The sequence below is a fragment of the Myotis lucifugus genome, unplaced genomic scaffold (genome assembly GCF_000147115.1).
Source record: "Myotis lucifugus unplaced genomic scaffold, Myoluc2.0 scaffold_107, whole genome shotgun sequence".
Lineage (NCBI taxonomy): Eukaryota > Metazoa > Chordata > Mammalia > Chiroptera > Vespertilionidae > Myotis > Myotis lucifugus.
In genome coordinates this window covers 1-8,987 of record NW_005871155.1, presented here as the reverse complement: position 1 = coordinate 8,987, position 8,987 = coordinate 1, and positions in this window count along the sequence as shown.

Below are 8,987 nucleotides of genomic sequence, written 5' to 3'. Positions count from 1 at the left end.
TATGCAGAAAAAAAGAAGAAAATATATCCTATGTGACATTTGTGGGGTTTTGTGTATGTAATGTTTTTGTACTTTTACACAAATTTTGTACTCTTTGTACAAATTTTAATTTGTACTTTTTTGTTTCTAACACTTTGTATAAAAGATTATACTACTTTTACAATAAAAAATCTGCCACAGATTTTAAATATTGATTGAGGTATAATTCCTATATAATGTAAGTGTAGAATTCAGTGAGTTTTGACAGATGGTGTCCTAATGTAACATCCACCACAATCAAAGAGAATATTTGCAGTCAAAGCTCTTCACCTTCACCCCTAGCAACCACTGGTCAGCATTCTGTCCCTAAACATCAGTTTTGCCTTTTGGAAAATGTTATGTAATAAAATTGTACAGTATGAGTCTTTTATGTTTATCTTCTTTCCCATAAGGTTTCTGCAGATTTAAACATGATGATACATATATCTAAAGTTTGTTGTTGAGTATTTACTTTCCAGATATAAAACAATTTCTTCATCTAACAAACTAATGATGGAAATTTGGGGTGTTTTCAGCTTTGGGTTATTATACAGAAGGCTTTGAATTACATGTCTGCAAAAGGCTTTCTCTGAAAATGTGCTTTAGCTTTTCTTAGGTAAATATCTTGAAATGGATTTTCTCGATAGCATTGTAAATGAATATTTAACTTTATTAACAAACAAACAAAACTACCTCAGTTAGTTAGAGAGTCGTCCTGTATATTGAAGGGTTAAGGGTTTGATTACTGATCAGGGCACATACCCGTATATTAGGTTCATTCTCCAGTCGGGGCACATAAGAGAGGCAACCAATCAATGTTTCTCCCTCTCTTCCCCCCCTCTCCCCATCTCCTTCCCTCTCTCTCTAGAATCAATGAAAAACATATCCTCGGGTGGGATTTTTTAAAAAAATCTGTTATGCCCCGGCTGGGTGGCTCAAGTGCTTGGAGTGTCATCCCATACAGCAAAGGGTTGTGGGTTCGATTCCTGATCAGGGCACATACCCAGGTTGTGGTTCAATCCCCTGTCAGGGCACATATGGGAGGTAACAGATCTATGTTTCTCTCTCACATTAATCTCTCTCTCTCTCTCTCTCTCTCTCTCTCTCTCTCTCTCTCTCTCATCAATAAACATATCCTCAAGTGAAGATAAAACAATCTGTCAAGTTTGAAGAGTAACAGATTAGTTGCTCCAGAGGGTAATATTAAGTTCAAGCAGGAAATATTAATGAAAGAAGTAGATTGTCATCCATATCTATGAAAGTCTTCTTTTTACAGAAGTGAGCTCCCCATTACTGAAAGTGTTCAAGCTAAGGTCAGATCATCTTCTAATAGCTATGTTCTGTGAAAGAACCCTGCAGTGGGTAACATGCCAAGGGCTTATAAATCCCTCCTAGCTCTGCAGTTCTGTGATTCTATCTGTGTACATGAACTCGGTAGAATACTTGAAAACTTACATCTTAAAAATCTCACAGTTTCTGAAACCCAAATAACTTATGAATAGCTATCTTTTATCATGAATTTAAATACCAAAATAAAAGAAGAATTAAACTACTTTTTTTGTTATCTCTGGAAGTAAAAAAACTGTCTTCCAGATTCTAAAGTACTAAGGGCTTTCCCTTCCCTCTCTAGTTCAGAAAAATCCTATATAATAAAAGGCTAATATGCAAATAGACCAAACAGCAGAACAAAGGAACAACCGAACAACTAGTCGCTATGACGTGAGCTGACCACCAGGGGGCGCACACGGAACATGGGGGGTGTCTGCTGCAGTGGGATGGTGGAGCAGGTGAGCGGGGGGGTGCCAGACCAAGGCAGGGCACCAGTTGCTGTCATCAGGGCGAGCCTCTGGTGGTTACTGAAAATTCTTTGCTCCTGTGAGCCACGGTCCCACCAGGTGCTTGCACCTGCTGCCAGCGTTGGCCCTGCTCACACCCGCTGCCAGCACTGGAGCTGCCACTTGCACCCACTGCCGGCAACCTGCTCCGGCCCCAATTGCTGGGCACCGTCAGTGGGTGCAAGTGGCGGCTGCCAGTCCTGATCACCCCTGAGGTCTTTTCCACCTCCCCTGCTCCTCTGCGCTGTCAGTGGGTGTGAGCAGGGCCAACACCATCAGCGCATGGGAGCAGGGCTGCCGGCAGACAGGGGACTAGGGGCGGTGGCCTGGAGGGACTAAATGGGGGCACAGAGGATGAGCCAAGACCCGCCCCTGTGCCCACTGCAGCCTCACGGCCCACATATCTTTTCAAGGTGCATGAATTTGTTCACTGGGCCCCTAGTAAAAATATAAAACAGCTTGAAGAAAAGAGGTGTATCTTTCGCCCTGCAAACCAAATTAACTCGGTCCCACTAAGGCTGGAGGGAAAGTAGGCTATCATTGCAGGAAATAAGACTACAAATAAGAACTTTGGAATACAGAGAACCAGAGCATCACTCTATATATTACTTTATTACCTGGTATATAGTCTTTAGCATCAAATGTATCAATTGCACTCAAAATGTTCATAATGAAGGTTGACATTTATCATGTTTTCTAATCAATTTTATATTTTGAAGTATTTTATTAATATAACTCTGAATATTACATATTAATTTATTGTACCCTGTTGTATTCATCAAAGACCTCCATAAGTGATGGTCAGTGCTTTTGATTGGCATGAGAAAACCAGGTTAATTTGATAGAATTACTCCTGCAGAGGATGTGGTAATTGCATATGGTCCCAATTTCTTACCCCTTCCTTTTTCCATAGCTTTTGTCAAGTGACTTCAGAGTTCCTTCTCTAAAGATGGACTATTTCTCCATCCCATGTGCCTTGTTTTGACCTTTAGAATGAGTGGGGTACCAGTGGCCTGGTTCTGAGCCTAGGCTTCAAGGAGCTTTGCAAATATCTAAATATCTGCTTGTTATCTCTTGTCCTCCCACTACCCCATGACAACATGCCCCAACTAGTCTGTCAGAAGATAAGAGACACATTGAACAAAGCTGAGTTGTCCATTAATTTCAGCCATGGCCATCCTAGATCAGCCAATCCCACACAGGTGAGTAAGCTCCAACAAGACAAGCAGAGACTCCTGGTTAACCCAAAGCTGACTCTATGTGAAAAACACCCCTCACTGTGCAGTAGCATATTTGTATGGTTATTAAGGCAATAAGTAACTGAGACAGTTATTCTATGAGCTTTCTTGCACATAATGTAACATATCCATCTCACTTTTAAACACACTAAAAATAACCCCCAAAATGTTTTGGGTTCCTTGAATATCATCATAACCTTGGGTATTACAGCTTCCAAACAGATCTCTACTGTATGTGTGATCATAACCTTTGCTATACACATGCAGCACATCCTGTCAGATGTGAGTTTGTGAAACTCAAAACAAGAATGACTGCCTCCAAATGCTTTCATGCTTATTTGTAGTCTCAAATTTTTAAGTGAAATCCATACAGCCAATAGATCTGGATTTAATATAGATACATGTAGGTATGTGTATATATATGTGTGTGCTGTATTAGGACCATTCTTTTTGAATGCCCTTGAAATATTTTTTAAAGGGTCATACACTAGTCCACAAGAAAACTTTAATCAATTCAAAAAATAAAATTATACAATTTTCTCCTATCTTACTACATTAACACCAGAAATTTATAAAAAGGTTAAGCCCAAAACATTAAAAATTATTTTAAGTAAAACTCTCCTAAAATATTTTTATGACAAGCAGAAATAATTCTCACAAAGTATTAATTAACTAGGAATAACAGTATACTTCCGAAACATAATAAACAGTTTTAGTCTAAAACCAGAAACATATATACATTAAGTATATCGCATGTACTTAATGATGAAATATTTGACTTACCACATTTCTATTAGAAACAAACAAAATGTAGGATGGCACCACTTTTTATTAGTATGATAGAAGTGAGAGATTATGTATTAAAATAAACAGAATATATCAATATTGGAAGAAAATATATTTATCATTATTTGAAAGCAATAACGTTTTTAAGTAGGATATTCAAAATATTGATAAAAAATTCAGTCATAAAAAGTTCAATAAGGTAGCTAGCGAAAACATGGGTAAAAATCAATTGACATTAAACAATCCAGCAAGACATTTTAATTTTTACCTTTAAGAATTGACTGTAATCATCTAGAAAAAAATGTGCCTTCTCCCAAATGTTACTTTACTATTTAAAACACTAAGAAAGAGCATTACATATGAGAATTTTAAAGAACTTGACTATAAAGCAATACTCTTTTTACCTAGGGATAGTTTGAGGGAATGCCAAGTCAGATTTGAAAATTATATATACAGGGTGGGGCAAAAGTAGGTTTATAGTTTTTTTGTATGGAAAATAATGCAATAATTAATAAATAATACAAGAATAAACTGTGTCTCAGATACTCATAGCTGTGAACCTACCTTTGCCCCACCCTATACATATTTATATAACTTTTTAAATATCCAAGTCCATATATATATTAGGAAAAAAGAATCTATCTATGTATCTAAATAGATAATATATTATTTAAGAGTGGTGATTAAATAGATAAAGATGGAAGGAAAGAAGGAAGGAAGGAAGGAAGGAAGGAAGGAAGGAAGGAAGGAAGGAAGGAAGGAAATAGATTATTTTTACAAATAGAATTAATTCCTTTTTTGTTTTTATCCTCACCCAAGGATATTTTCCCATTGATTTTTAGAGTGGAAGAGGGAGGGAAAGACAGAGAGAAATATCAATGTGAGAGAAACACATTGATTGGTTGCACACGGCCAAGGAGCAGCTATGTGCCCTTGACCAAAATCGAAGCCAGGACCCTTCGGTCCACAGGCCGATGCTCTAGTCTAGCCACTGAGCCAAACCGGCTGGAGATAGAATTAATTTCTATAAGAGGCTAGCATTGTTAAAAGAATATTGAAAATACTAGTAGCCCAGTGCACAAAATTCGTGCACTGGGGTAGGGGGGGAGAAGGGGCCCCTCAGTCTGGCCTTCACCCTCTCCAATCTGAGACCCCTCAGGGAATGTCCAACTATCTGTTTGTGCCCACACTTTTAACAGATAATAGCTCCATTGTTGTTCCTTTCTTATGCTTAAAACCATTGGAATTAGTAGGTATTCAAAGTGTGTATACATTTTGGGGGGACACCCTGTATATCTCTAGTCAGTGGTGAAAGAAACCAACAGCAGATTTGGAACCCCCAGACAGGGAACCTTGCTCATTCCCCACATGTCTCCCCACTTCACTTTCCACCTTCGTGGGCAGCAGGAGAATCAATGTTTTCTCTCATTAATTCAGAAAAGCACATCCTGTCACCCGTTGCCCGGCAGGAGTGCGCTAGGCCCCAAGCAAGCGAGGCTCAGTCAGGGCAGCCTTCGCTCATGGGTGCTGGCACCCAAAGTGCACATTCCTCCTCTACAGTCGCCCCAACTATCCCACTGTTTCACTGAGAGGACGGAATTCCTCTCTGCCTCTAGGCTCTTGATCGTGAACGCTGACCGAAGGCACCTCAGAGAGGGCCGCCTGCGCCCACCAGGTGTGTCTGTCTGCACCTGCTCCTGCCTCAGCACCTGCATTAACCCCCCAGAGGTGATCTCATAGCTGCACTGGCCTCCGTGGGAACAGGGCATCACCACTCCGCCCTCTCACTGTCATCTCACAGGCGCCCACTCTTAGCACCCAGAACACCCAGACACTCTCCAAAGGACGTGAGTGCATCAGAGGGGATGTGTGCACATCCTGTGGGGGTGTTAGGCATGCCAGGTTGATGAAAGTGCGGTGGAGAGGCGGGGGGAACTTGTGCAGGCCTTGGTTTGCAACTGTTGCAGGCGTGGGAGGGTGACAGTGTGCTGGGGGATGTTCACACGCCCGGGGGGTATGTGCACACCTGAGGCCTCTGGCTTTGCAGATCCGCAAACCCCCGTGGTGCAGCCAGGAGGACGTCAGTCTGGCCCGCCACGGTGGCTGTCCCTGCGATCCTGCACCTTCTGAGCCAGGAGGCGGATCTTGCGCAGTCACTCCTGGGCGCTGATGGCTGCCTCCCCACCGTGAAGGGTTACAGATCCGAGTCCCGGGACCGTGCACAGCCTCAAGCGCTGCCCCCCGCCCGGCAGGGTCACAGATTCGGGTCCCAGAGTGCAGACAGCCTCCCGTGCTGCCCCCCTGCCCACCAGGTCACGGATCCGGGTCCCGGGACCACGGACAGCTTCAAGCACTGCCCCCCGCCTGGCAGGGTCACAGATCCGAGTCCCGGACTGCAGACAGCCTCCTGTGGTGCCCCCCACCCGGCAGGGTCACAGATCCAGGTCCTGGGACCGCGGACAGCCTCAAGCACTGCCCCCCGCCTGACAGGGTCACAGATCCGGGTCCCGAGACTGCGGACAGCCTCAAGCACTGTCCCCCGCCCGGCAAGTTCACGGATCTGGGTCCCAGACAGCAGACAGCCTTGCCTGCTGCTGCCTGCCTTCAGTATGCAAATTAGCCGCCATCTTGTTGCTTCAGGGTGGGGGTCCCCACTGGGGTGCCTGGCCAGTCTGGGTGAGGGGCTGAGGGCTGTTTTTAGGCTGGTGGGCGACTGAAGCTCCAAACATCTCCTTTTTTTCTTTTTTCTTTTTTATTCTGGCATTTATTTACCTTCTATGCCTGTCACTGGAGCTGAGAGCCAGCTTTCTCTCTGAGGCTCGGCTGCTGAAAGCAGGTTTCTGGCCTTTGTTTACCTTCTGTGTTTGAAACAATGTTGCGATCTTGCTGGCTGAAGCCTGGCTGACTAAAGCCGGTTTCTGGGGTTTTGTTTAGCTTCTATATTTGTTACAATGTTTCAAACTGCGAGCTCAGAGGCTGGCAGCGCAGGCGGGGAAGCTTGGCTTCCTCCGTCACTGAAGCAAGCAAGCCTCCCTGTTTGCTTCAAGCTGCCTGGCTGCCGGCCGCCATCTTGGCTGGCAGTTAATTTGTATATCTCACTGATTAGCCAATGGGAAGGGTAGCAGCCGTACGGCTAATTACCATGTTTCTCTTTTATTAGATAGGATTAAGACTTGGAAAGGAGTATTTTTATCATTAGTTAACACTAGGAAGATTAGAATTTAGTCAGGGCATGAAACAAGAACTATAAAGTAAAAACTGGTTAATTTTTTAAAAATTTATTCTCAGGCATATTATACCATGCAATCATCAATTAATTGACAGAAAATAAAAAGAGCTATAAATATATAATGGTTATCAACATTTCAATTTATACCTTAAAGTCATTTGTATCTGTGATTGTAAATAGCCACATTTGTATAATTATTTCAAATAGCAGTACTAGAAAGTATCAACATTTTAAAAAGTGTTTATTGTTTTTAAACATATCCTTAACTATGACATACTCATATACTCTTTTTTTACTCTGTGTGAAGCGAATGTCATTTTACTTTTGGCCTTTATGCTTTTTGTGTTTTACACCTGGGTTGAATAAGAATCATTTCTTAGTGAGAATCAATTCTACTTTACACTATGAATTTGAAAAATGCTCTAGCATGCAAATGAGGATAAGATTCATGCAACAAGAACACGGATGGATAGAGTTCATCTTCTCTTCCTCCTTCCACCTACTGTCTAGAAAAGGTGTTAACACTGAAATGACCATATGCTTAGTACAGCCAGAAGAAACACAAAAAGAGAAAAAGAACCAATACAGCCTGCTCCCCCAAATCCAAGAGTTTGCTAGACCCAAAGACAACCTAATAGAAAATGAGTAAAAAATATTAAATCATTAAATCATAAATAAAAACAATATAAGAATATGGAAAGCTGACCAAACTCACCAGTGAGAAATGAAAATTAAAATAATGGACATAATTTTTGTCCACTGGATTGGAAAACATTTTAAAGTTGAAAATATTCAGTGTCAGCAATAATGTGGTGAAACTGGCATTCTCAGAAAATGCTGTTGAGTAAATAAGTTTGTACAACTTGTATAGGATAGTTTGTTCACAAATAATAGAAAACCAACTAACAATGGATTAGAGAAATAATGTTTTTTTAATTTTATTTTTTATAATGGAACTATAGGCCTGCTGCACAAATTCATGCATGGGTTGGGTCCCTCTGTCTGGCTGGAGATCTGGCTGATCTGGGGGGCCAGCCAGCCAGGGGGAGGGACTGTGGGAGGTTGGCCGGCCACAGGAGGTGGTTGTGGGAGTGCACTGACCACCAAGGAGCAGCTCCTGTGTTGAGTGTGTGCCCCCTGGTGGTCAGTGCACATCATAGCAACTGGTCGACCGGTCGTTCGGTCGCTTAGACTTTTATATATATAGACTTATTAGGATGACATTGGTTAATAAAATTATACATGATTCAAGTATACAATTCTACAATACACCATCTGCATATTGTATTGTGTGTTTACCACCCCAAGTTAAGTCTCCTATCACCATTTATCCCACCTTTATCTTCTTCTATCTCCTCCCCTTCCCTCTGGATACTGTAGTCTTGTGTCCATGAGTCTTTCTTTTTTTTCTTTGCTTAATCCCTTCACCCTTCTCACCCAGCCTCTAACCCCCTCCTTTTTGACAGCTCTCAGTCTATTCTCTGTATCCATGAGTCTGTCTCCACTTTGTTTATTTTGTTCATTAGATTCCACATATAAGTGAAATTATATGGTACTTGTCTTTCTCTGACTGGCTTATTTCACTTAGCATAATGCTCTCCAGATCCATCCATGTTGTTGCAAAAGGTAAGATTTCCTTTTTTTATGGCAAACCCAACCCATGAACTCAGTGCCTCCAGTCAGCTTTTAGTAACTCATTTTCATCATACGCAGACAACCCAGAATTACCAGAACTTAAGGAAAACCTCTAATGCTTAAAATAGAGTCAAAACAAACTAACAATAACAACAAAAACAGCAAAAAAAAAAAAAAAAAGGAAAAGGAAAATCTCAAACTAGAGCCCGAACAAGCCCACAGCTAACATCAGACTTGATGGTTAAA